Source organism: Eptatretus burgeri, chromosome 2 (genome assembly GCF_056783735.1).
Source record: "Eptatretus burgeri isolate ZD-2024b chromosome 2, Ebu_testis_v1, whole genome shotgun sequence".
NCBI classification, from domain to species: Eukaryota; Metazoa; Chordata; class Myxini; order Myxiniformes; family Myxinidae; genus Eptatretus; species Eptatretus burgeri.
In genome coordinates, this window is record NC_140962.1 from 101018406 (window position 1) to 101032199 (window position 13794).

A 13794-nucleotide genomic window follows, 5' to 3' on the forward strand; every position below is an offset into this window, starting at 1 on the left:
TGTCATGGTCCATTCTGTCCTCCAGCTCATCTCTTCATATAAAAACTATAACGGCACTCAGAAGAGCACATACCTCCGAAAGGCTGAACAGTTGACGTTTTGTATCCCACTGATAGATTGGATCTGAACAAAAATCGAATCGGCTTGTTCTTGACACCAAACCAACTTATCCATCTAGTTTTATCATAACTTGTTCACAACATTTTGAGATATCATGCTGTATATCCTTTTTGGCCCATCTCTCAATGGTGAAGAGTCACTTTAAAAATTCTCGAATCCGGATCCAGATCTTAACCAAAGTGTAATCATTTCATTCTTGTCACCAAGATGGAATCAAAATGTAACCAAGCTGTCCACCAAATTTTGTCAGAATCCGTCAACAACTTTTTGAGATATCCCGTTCACAGACAGGGCTGAAAACATAACCTCCGTCCACCTTTGGTGGTGGAGGTGAAAATAGAAAATGATTCTGGTTGTGAAGATCCAGACGTAGAATCACCATGGGGTGAGATGAGAAAAGGTGCAGAAGTGAAGGGATGTTAGACAAATTCTGTCCAACAAACGACCCTCCCCCACCCCCAAATTTGTCTGTCTGTCTTCGTGTCATTCTCATAAGTATGATGGAGGATTTCATGACAATTAACCAACAAAACTGGATGGCTTAGTTGTGCCGCCTCGTGGAAAATTTGATAATAACCCGCACGAATGAGCATGCAAATTGCTATAATGATCAACCAACGATGTTCAGTGGACAGAGGGCATAGCCAAAAAGGGAAGCACATGGTTCACAGTGGTCCCTTTAGAGCAGTGGTTCTTCACCACCACACCTCACCACCACATTAATAAAAACACCTCATCTCCACGTCATTAAAAACACCGCACCACCACAATATAAAAACAACCTCACCACGATGCTATTAAAAAACCTCATCACGTCATTAAAAACACCTCAATTCCACATCATTGAAAACACCTCACCACCACAATATTAAAAACAACCTCACCACCATGCTATTAAAAACACCTCACCGCCACGACCTAAAAACACCTCACTGCCACTTTAAAAACATCTCACCTCCACGAACTCAAAACACCTCACCACCAAGTTATTAAAACAACTCACCACCACAATATTACAAAAACCTCACCAGCACGTTACGAAAAATACCTCACCTCCACGCCATTGAAAACACCTCACCACCACAATATTAAAAACAAACTCACCACCATGCTATTAAAAACAACTCAGCTCCACGACCGAAAAACACCTCACCACCATACTATTAAAAACACCTCAATTCCACGTAATTGAAAACGCCTCACCAGCACAATATTAAAAACAACCTCACCACCATGCTATTAAAAACACCTCACCTTCACGACCGAAAAACACCTCAGCACCATACTATAAAAAAAACACCTCAATGCGACATATTAAAAACACCTCACCACGTTATTAAAAACACCTCACCGCCACGACCTAAAAACACCTCACCACCATACCATTAACAACACCTTAATTCAACGTCATTGAAAACACCTCGCAACCACAATAGTAAAAACAACCTCACCACCATGCTTTAAAAACACCTCACCACCACGACCAAAAACACCTCAACACCATACCATGAAAAACACCTCATTTCCACATTTTAAAAACACCTCACCACCACATTATTAAAAAATTCCTCACGGCCACATGATTAGAAACACCTCACCACCATGTTATTAAAAACACCTAACCTCCACGTTAATAAAAATCCCCATCCCCACATTATTAAACACACCCCATCACCACGTCATTAAAAACACCCACCATACTGCCACATTAATAAAAACACCTCACCACCATGCCATGAAAACACCTAACTGCCACATTTATAAAAACTCACCGCCACATTATTAAAAACACCTCACCTACGCGTTATTACAAAAAAAACCCTCTTCTCCACGTTCATAAAAACACCCCATTTCCAAGTTATTAAATACATCCCATCACCACATTATTAAAAACACCTCACCACCACATCATCAAAAACACCTCACCAACATGCTATAAAAATACGTTCATGCCACATTTTTTGAAAAACCTCACCAACACATTACTAAAAACACCTCACCCCCACATCATGAAAAAACACCTCACCATGCTGTTAAAAGCACCTCAATGCGACATTATTAAAAACACCTCACCACAATGATATTAAAATCACCTCACCACCAAGCCATGAAAACACCTAACTGCCACATTTATAAAAACTCATCCCCACATTATTAAAAACACATCACCTACGCGATATTAAAAACACCTCACCACCACGCCATGAAAACACCAAACTGCCACATTTATAAAAACTCATCGCCACATTATTAAAAACACCTCACCTACGCGTTATTACAAAAAAAAAACCTCTTCTCCACGTTCATAAAAAACACCCCATTTTCAAGTTATTAAATACATCCCATCACCACATCATCAAAAACACCTCACCACCATGCTATTAAAAATACCTTCATGCCACATTTTTTGAAAAACCTCACCAACACATTACTAAAAACACCTCACCCCCACATCATGAAAAAACACCTCACCATGCTGTTAAAAACACCTCAATACCGCATCATCAAAAACACCTCACCCCCACATCATCAAAAACACCTCACGATGCTGTTAAAAACACCTCAATACCACATTATTAAAAACACCTCACCACCATGCTGTTAAAAACACCTCACCACCATGCTGTTAAGAACACCTCACCACCACATTGTTAAAAACACCTTACTACCACAGTATTAAAAACACCGCAACACCACATCATCAAAAACACCTCACGATGCTGTTAAAAACACCTCAATGCCACATTATTAAAAACATCTCACCCCCACATCATCAAAAACACCTCACCATGCTGTTAAAAACACTTCAATTCCACATTATTAAAAACACCTCACCACCATGCTGTTAAAAACACCTCACCACCATGCTGTTAAGAACACCTCACCACCACATTGTTAAAAACACCTTACTACCACAGTATTAAAAACACCGCAACACCACATTATTAAAAACACCTCACCCCCACATCATCAAAAACACCTCACCATGCTGTTAAAAACACCTCAATTCCACATTATTAAAAACACCTCAACACCGCATCATTAAAAACACCTCACCACCATGCTGTTAAGAACACCTCACCACCACATTATTAAAAACACCTCACCACATTATTAAAAACACTGCAACCCCACATTCTTAAAAACACCTCACCACCACATTATTAAAAACACCTCACCACTACGGTATTAAAAACACCTCACCGCCATGGTATTAAAAACACCTCACTACCACAGTATTAAAAACACCACCACCACATTATTAAAAACACCTCACCACCACATTATTAAAACACCTCACCACTACGGTATTAAAAACACCTCACCGCCATGGTATTAAAAACACCTCACTACCAAAGTATTAAAAACACCTCACCATGAACGGTATTAAAAACACCTCACTACCACAGTATTAAAAACACCTCACCACCACATTATTAAAAACACCTCACCATGAACGGTATTAAAAACACCTCACCGCCATGGTATTAAAAACACCTCACCACCACATTATTAAAAACAATTCATTGCCACCTTATTAAAAACAACTCTGCCACCTTATTAAAAACACCTCAATTCCAGGTTACTAAAAACCCCTCACCACCACATTATTAAAAACCCCTCACCACCACATTATTAAAAACACCTCACTGCCACATTATTAAAAGCATCGAACCACAACGATATCAAAAACACCTCATCACATTAAGAAAAACACCTCATCGCCACCTTATTAAAAACAACTCATCGCAACGTTTCTCAAAACACCTCACTGTCAAGATATTAAAAAAACCTCACCATCACATTATTAAAACACCTCATCGCCATGTTATTAAAAACAACTCATTCCCACACTATTAAAAACACCTCCCGCCATATTTTTTTTGAAAACCTCACCACCTCAATATTAAAAACACCTCACCACCATGTTATTAAAAACACCTCACTGACACGAAATTAAAAACACCTCTCAACCAGATTATTAAAAGCTCCTCACCACCACATTATGAAAAAGACCTCACCACCCGGTAACAGCCACGTTATTATAAACACCTCACTGACACATCACCACCATGTCATTAAAAACACTTCCTGCTGTGTAATTCAAAACATCTCACCACACATCGTGATGGAGACAGGCTTGATTCAACTGAAGATAAGTACGCGAGTTGCCATGCGAGCTTGATTTCCACCAATCATAACATCAGAACTTTTTTTCAACAAATTCATTTGTTATATTCGTGCTATCATGTTTTTATTAGCAAGTGAATTTGAAGATTTAACATTAAAAAAATTCAAAAAACACCTTGAGGACATACACATAGAAGAAGTCAGAAGTTTGGAATGATTTCACAAAAGTTTGAGGGAGTAGTTCAATGACAACACAGGAAAGGGCAGATTAGGACAACATATCACAGACATTGCAAAAAATATATATATATATATATATATATATATATATATATATATATATATATAAATATGTGTATATACATACAAATATGTGTATATACATACAAATATGTGTATATATATATACAAATATGTGTATATATATATATATATGTATATATATATATATATATATATATATATATATATATATATATATATATATATATATATATATATATATATATATATATATATATATATATATATATATATATATATATATATATATATATATATATATATATATATATATATATATATATATATATATATATATATATATATATATATATATATATATATATATATATATATATATATATATATATATATATATATATATATATATATATATGTATATATATATATATGTATATATATATATATATATATATATATATATATATATATATATATATATATATATATGTATATATATATATATATATATATATATATATATATATATATATATATATATATATATATATATATATATATATATATATATATGTATATATATATATATATATATATATATATATATATATATATATATATATATATATATATATATATATATATATATATATATATATATATATATATATATATATATATATATATATATATATATATATATATATATATATATATATATATATATATATATATATATATATATATATATATATATATATATATATATATATATATATATATATATATATATATATATATATATATATATATATATATATATATGTATATATATATATATATATATATATGTATATATATATATATATATGTATATATATATATATATATATATATATATATATATATATGTATATATATATATATATATATATATATGTATATATATGTATATATATATATATATATGTATATATATGTATATATATATATATATATATATATATATATATATATATATATATATATATATGTATATATATATATATTTATATATATGTATATTTCCTGTATATATCTTACATATATATATATATATATATATATATATATATATATATATATATATATATATATATATATATATGTATATTATATATACACATTCATATATATATATATATATATATTTTTTTTTTCTTTTCATATACATACACATACATATGATGAAAGGTGGATCCCTTGATGGAGGATGCAGGAATAAAAAAAAAGTTGAGGTGTGCAAACATCCTGGATTTTGGAAGTTTATCCAGGAGAGGGTTGCTGGAAGCCTGGATTAAAAAGGGAAGGTTGGAGGACTGAAAGAGCATAGGGAGCAGTATTGGAAAATAGATGGGAGAAAACAGAGACCACCGACCTTTCTACAATGTAAAAGCAACAGAAACTGGGCTTTGGCTTCATCATATGAGATTTCACAGAATACAGGAGAAACAGATGCGATGCTGGGGCACCAGCCCATTATGGAGTGCAGTACTCCATTGAGCTATGGACAAATGCCTGGTGGACTGAGAGTTGCTCTGATTTTCCAAGGAAAGGTTTGGATCTACAGAGGATGCCCTTGTTTGCAGCTTGCTTTGGAGGGAAGCTTTGCTATGTGGTCGGCCCAGGAAAGGTCATGGCTAATGGTGAGGCCGAGAATTTCAAGAGACTGATTCTCTTCCCAGTAGGTGACCAAGGAAATAGATAGGTGAGTTTGTTTGACAATGCTTCTGGAGGAAAAGGGTGAGACTGGGTTCTGTACATCATGTGGCCAGGGATTCAGTTGGGGACACTAAGAGGCCAACTGTACATTTAAATATGAACTATTTATTATAAACGACCTATCTTTGGGATAATTAATTACTTGGCAAGTATTCTCAGAAATATAAGCCATGAGTGGTCATATATCACTTGGTGCATTCCATTCATCCACACATCCATCCACCCCTGTGCAGATCTCTCCCTGGATGATTGACTCATTTTGGTTGAGCTTTTCTCCCATTTTAAATAATCTTTCCATGTGAGTAGTTCATCCACTGAATATGTTAATGACATGAATGGGTTGTAAACTAGATTTGTTTTGCTGACTTTTTTTCTTTTGCATTTATTTGTTTTATTAGTTATTCTTTATTTTCCTATTTTTACTTTAATTGCTACGGTTGGGGACAGGTTTATGTTTTCAGCACTCTTGCATTCATTTGATCCTTTGACTTGAAGTCGGGGGGAGGTTTCACAGTTCAAATTGTCAAACGTTAATACAATAAGGAAGCTATTAGGCAAAAAGTGTTATCTAGGACAAGTGTTAATGTGAACCTGTGAAAATCCATATAATCATTTTACATCGCCTTTTTCAGGGTAAGTAAGTGGTCCATGAAATAACCCGATGGACATCCCATTCACACACCCACACATCCATCCACGATAGGAGGGAATTGGTTTGTGTATATCCCCTCATGTGCAATAACCAAGTGATCGATGAGCTGATAAACATGCACAGGCCTTTTGGCATTTCCCTTTTTTTAATCACAACTCTTTATTGACATTTGTGACCCTTTCAATCAACCAGGACCAATGTGCCCTTTGGCAAATGACTGGCTACCACAAATTCCCCAAAACCACAAGCCATATGGCTCGTTGCCATCACAATCTGCCCACTGCAATGGTAAACGTTCCTTCAAAGAGAGTACACTACTGAACTGGGAATCTCAGAGATGTAAAGGCACAGGGATCCCTTATCGGCAAAGTAAAATCAACATCGTAAGTTTTGCTGCTGCACTCGATATTGAAGAAAAAAAAAAACGGTGAAAGAACAAGCCACTGGAAACATGCCTAGATTTCCCAAAATAAATTGAGCACCACCTTACGAAGGCTCAAAAGGAAAAGAAGCATTTAAGAAAGGAAATAAGACAAATATAACAATTCAAGAAGTGATATGGAAGCCACATTAAAAGAGAGAATGCCAAAAAAAATCAAATATAAATGTTATATCAAACAAGAGAAAGCAAGATTTTAGGCCTGCCAGGATAGCTTAGAGGTATGCACACTTTTCACTGAGCTGTCCAGCCAGGGTTTGAATCTAAATCCAGATATTGTCACACTGTTTTTACACAGGCAGGGCATGGCATCATTGTGTGTATACTGTCCTTCAGATGGACATTTAGACAGAGAGCTGTCTGCCAGCACTGCTTATTGGTGGGCATTAAAGATCCCTTGATGTCTTTCATGAAGTATCACTGGCACCCTGAACAAATTCCCACCCAAATCAGTTCCACTGAAACATCAGGCCAGTTCATGGCAAAAAAGGTTCCACAGTCAACCCCACAAGAAGGTGGGAATAACGAAGGCTGATAAAGAAGTGCAGTAGGAGTAGTAATAGTAGTAGTAAACATGAATCATCTTGTTAAAGAAAGGATCCATCCATCAATTGGGACCATACTCTGTGCTGTGCTGCCTAAACAGTCTCCTTGGCTATTGGGCACAATCATGGACGGGTCGCCACTCTGACACAGTATGTACCAGCAAGCTCACACTCATTTTGCCAACCTCGGAAGGATGACAGGCAATCAACCCTACCTGGTGTTAATTCAACAGCCGAGTGGGATTTCAAATCAGGATCCTCGGACCCCATGCACACCACCCTACCCATTAAGCCAACACCAGGCATAAAGAAAGGATATATAGAGAAAATAGAGAGAGAGAGAAAACAGTAATAGTTGATAAAAAGAATTTTTTTTAGAAAGCAATTAATAAAAATGCCAAATTTTAAAGGATCTGGTGTGGCTGGCTTCCGAAACTTCTGGCTAAAGCAATTTGATGTTTTCTACAAATATTCATCAAACTCATACAAGGAGGAAGCATTCTGGACATATAGTTAAACAGAAGGCAACACCTTCATAAGTCTCAAAATATGAAGAAACACAGCATCCTGCTATAAATTTGCAATGGATTACTGGCTTTGACACCAATGCAATTTTTTATGACGGGCCCCAGGTAACAAAAAGCTACATATATCAAACAAACACTTTCAAGTGGAGCACCTCACCACCATTAGAGCATTTAAATTGCATCAGATGTGGCAATAAATGTGAATTGGTGCTCTCAGCTTTCAATGACAGAAGATGCCATTTGCATTTTTGCCTCCTCAATCCCTATCCAGTTTGGAATTCTGTGTGGGCATGGGCAACTTGCAAGCAAATAAAAAATTAAGACCTGAAACAGCTCCCAAAAACATAACCATCCAAACTCAGAACATTAATTATTGCAGAACAGATGTATTTCTCAGCACTTAATTGAACAGCAATATATTGCTTGGAAGTGGAACAAAAAGAGTGCAGAAGAAACTGCTTGCTCAACAAAGCAATCCTCAAAAGATGTTAAATTAATAAACAAACTAGAACAGCACTGGGTGGAGCATATACCTCCTCCAGGCTGAATTGTCCAGTTTTGCACTCCACTAATAGGCCAGATCTGCATCTGGATAGTAACCAAAATTGAATCAGCTTTTTCTTGTCACCTACCCAACTCATCCACCAAGTTTTGTTCCAACCCATCAACAACTTCTTGAAATATCATGCTATATATAGTTTTTGGCCCTATCCCTCAATTGTGAAGAATTACTAAAAATTCTCGGATCTGGATCCAGATCCAGATCTTCACCAAAATTGAATCCTTGGCACGCGCCCAACCTGTCCACGAAGTTTCGTCCGAATCCGTCCATAACTTTGAGATATCCTGCTCACAGACAGAGAGAGAGACAGACAAACAAACAAACAGACAAAAAGGTGAAAATATAACCTCCCTCCACCTTCAGTGTCAGAGGTAATAAACAAATAAATAAAGAAATAAACAAACACAAATAAACAAATAAATAAACAAGCCGATAGGTGGCGATGGGTCGCCGAGCATGGAAACTATAAGATATAGAGCAAAAACGGATGTCATATAGCGGATAGGGAATCTCCTTAAGATTATGCATATCAAATCTCATCCAGTTCCATCGACTGATAACTACTCGGTATCCATTTGAATGAAAAGTACTGAAAATGCAGTTTGAAATTGGAAATCCCCAAAGTTCGAGGGGGTGCTGTGGGTGAACAAAGATTTAAACCGAAAATCCGGCTGGATAGTTTGTGCACAATGTATTCCAGACGATTAGTGTGAATTTTCAGGGCCATCCGACCATGACCCAAGGAGGAGTAGCATTTGGCATGAAGGCACCACCAGCTCTCACATATTATGGATTTTTGCACTAATTGACCTTTGACCCCTGACCTAAGCGAAATCGGTCAATATGTCCTGAGGCAAAGTCGTAGTACTCATTGAGTACCATGAACCTGCAAAGTTTCATTCGTATCGATGCACTCACCTGGTCGCTAGGGGGCCTTCAATTTCCACCAATTTTCGCGCATACCCTAATTCTAGGGGGCGCTGCGGGTAAAGTATTCCATATATCACAAAAACCGGAGTATATTTGATAGAGCATCACCTGTAGATCATTCGTGCCAAATTTCATAAACCTAGGTGGGATAATGGCTTTCGGAATTGATTTCGCGTGAACGGTACCGATTTTGAAGGTTTTTCGGTTGTTGCTAGGGAACCAAAGCGTCCCTAGCAACCATCACAATTTCCAAAGCACGAGGTCATAAGATGTACCTACCACCCGAGTTTGGTCAAAATCCGCCCACGTTTACTACCAATTATGCTGATGACAAACGAACAAACATCCAAACAAACAGACAGAATTACTGACAATAAGGGACACCTATTTCGGTGACCCAATAAAGAGAGGGACAAGTTGTCAACAGTATGGATTGACTACAAGAAGGCATTCACCATTTTCCCACATTCATGTGCATGTAAATTATATCAGCTTTGAAATCCGTTGGCACGCCAAATGACCGTGCATTCCAATTGTCTCGGGCCGGTCACCTGCATTTTTTTCATTTCTTAAAATTTATTTATTTCATTACCTCTGCCACCAGAAGTGAAGGAGGTGAGGTTTTCACCCCTTTCTGTCTGTTTGTTTGTTTGTGTGCAGAATATCTCAAAAAGCTGTGGACGGATCTGGATGAAATTTTGTAGACAGGTTGTGTGTGTCACAAGGACAAACTGATCAGATTTTGGTGAAGATCCGGATCCAGATCCGATTACTCGAATTTTTACGTGATTCTTCACCATTGGGAGATCAGGCCAAAAACAATATATAGCACGATATCTCAAAAAGTTGTGGACGGATTCCGATGAAACTTGGTGGACATGTTGGATGTGTGAAAAGGAAGAATTGATTCAATTTTGGTGAAGATCAGAATCCGGATCCAAATCTGATAATTTTTAAAGTGATTCTTTACCATTGAGAGATCAGGCAAAACCATAGGACTCCTGTAGAGAAGGACTGGAACCTCACGATCTCGGGGTTTGTAACTTGAGTCTGAAGGATTAACTTGGGTCCGGGGCTAAAATGACTTCCAGAAGGGCTCGAGACACGATCTCGGGATCCATATCGGGGTTTTTGAGGACGGCGAGTTCAATAGTATCATTTTCAACACCACCTGAGGTCATCTTCAAGGTCAAAAGGTCATATTTTAAGGTCAAATTAGTGAATTTTGGTATTTTTTGCCCGTTTTTGGGTCTAACTCATAGAGGAAAACTTTTGAAAAGTCGATGACAAAACATGACATTGTGCACCTATTTCTTGCTGATTTCTATCATCGTTAACTAATGCATGTTTTGTTTGTTTCTCTTTCAGAAACTGTCCAGCTGGTGATCTCACAGGATCTTTGTGTTGTTTCCTGCTTTGGTGACAATATGCCACGTCGTTGCAGCTGCTTTGGTTGTAGAGGAAACTATGATGGGACGCCTTATGTAAAGGTCATCTCCTTCTCAAAATATCCTGAGGTGAGGGAGAGATGGATATTGACAATGCCAAATGAGAAAGAAAGCTTGAGGTGCTTAAAGGATATATATATATATATATATTTTTGAGACACATCTCAATTGTGATTGGGTGTCAGTTCGGGGTGGCAAACGACCCAAAGAACCCCATCAATATTTCCTGGAGTACCGAAATCAGCTTTGAAGCAGGTGACCTCAGCCACACGCCCAACATCATCTTCTACGTCAGAATCAAGAGCTTAGAAGATGCAAGCAGCTGATGAGGCTGCAGACAATATCCAAGATTGCGACCACTTCTGTGCTAAAATAAGCTCCTATTTTGCTGGCATTAACGTCATAAAAGACCAGGAAAACCTTTTCCTATCAAGAACTGATGCTACTGGACAAACTGTCAAGCAGTTCTTTCATTTCCAACAAGTTCACTCACCTTTTGGATTTCTATTCTTGAGTAGAGTTGAGAAAGATGGCATTGAGGTGCCCAAACGACTTTTTCCTTTGCAGAAGAACAGCCTGCTCTCAAAATGGTCCCAGATTAGATCCATAACTGACCAGGTAAACATCTATTAATGCACAAGCAAGGAAATTCTTCAGCTTGTAATAAGCCAGCTCTGTTGGATGACTGAGGCACACGAGCTTCCTCATTTCACCTTCCTTCTGTCACAGCTGCATCTTCTGGCAGAGAAAGACTTTGAATACGTTCTTCCTGCTATATTTGCAGATGAAGCCTTGGAAAAGTTTTTTCGGCCAAGCCAGGCAAAGAAGCGGTGGAAACTTCTACATTGACGTAGTTGACATTATGGCTGCAGCTAAAATTGTAAATTTGCAAACACTCATTAAGCATGACATTATGCCCGAATCTAGTTCTCGTGTGATTGATTGCGACAAGAACCGTACAACTTCCATAAATCCAGATGAGCGAAGTGAACTCATTGACGAGATTACTCCTTTAAGACACTCAGGATCTCTTGGGGTCTGACGATGCCTTTAAGCACAAAGTAGTTTATTTGGCCAGAAACCTTGTTCATAAATATGGCGATAGCACTAGTATGGAGGAGATCATTGATGATGAAGATGGTAACGAGGTGTCATCTGAGTTTCTAGATAATTTGAATAGAGGTGGATTGAGTGTGCCGACTATGTCAACCGTCTTTTTTGTACATAATGCCGATAATTTGTACGACAAGACTAAAATGCGTTGCCGATTTCATTTTGCTGAGCTGTTATCCTCTGTAGATGCACCTTTAGCTTGTAGTCATGCTGCATGTACTACTTTAGCTAACATTCTATTGAAAGCTCATGTCCTCAATGTAAGTGACAAAGAAAAAGCTTTGGGATGCCATCAGGAGGCAAGAAAAGCTCTCCAACTAGTGATAGACATAGATATAGTTGTAATAGGCATAGTGTTGTGACATGCATATAATGTTTATGTAATACGATATATGAGAATAAATATCAAAGTTTGACAGCTCTACACACTTGCATCTTATTACAATCAGCCATCTCTCACCGTTTATGAGTTAGACACAAAAACGGGCAAAAACTACCAAAATTCAGTAATTTGACCTTGAAATATGACCTTTTGACCTTGAAGATGACCTCAGGTGGTGTTGAAAATGACACTATTGAACTCGCCGTCCTCAAAAACCCCGATATGGATCCCGAGATCGTGTCTCTCGCCCTTCTAGAAGTCATTTTAGCCCCGGACTCAAATTAATCCTTCAGACTCAAGTTACAAACCCCGAGCATGGGAGGTTCCAGTCCTTCTCTATAGGTCTATGGGCAAAACTGATATATAGCATGATATCCCAAAAATGTATTGGGACCGATATTTTCTTGTGGGTCAGGCCTTGCGTGGCGGTGGTACACGCTCTCCCGAGTGCCCTTCTAGTTTATTTATATTTTCATTTACGGACGCTTTCCAACGGTTCTGTCATTTTTTCCCCGGTGTATCGGCTTCGATGACCAGCGGCATGTGAAATTTCAGCTTTCTACATCACCCTGAAAGTACCAAACTTTAATATCAGTCAGTCAGTAAGTGAGTCAGTGAGTCAGTCAATGAATCAGTCAGTGAATGGTTAAAATGAGCTTTGTATACGAGATGTTAGTAAAAAAAATTTCCAGGACAAATGGCTCTCTAATGAATCAGCATTATATGGGGCAGCATTAGGGGAGGTGTTACTGTACAATGCCGAGGCTCATGGAGGATCAAGCTCAGAGGTTCTGAAAAGTCAAAAGAGAGAGCATCAATCACTTTTGTTCAGGATGAAAAACGGTAATGTCAGAAGAACTGCAGGCCTACACACAAAGGGCATAACAATGTGTGCAGAGCATTGCAGTCATATATCCTCT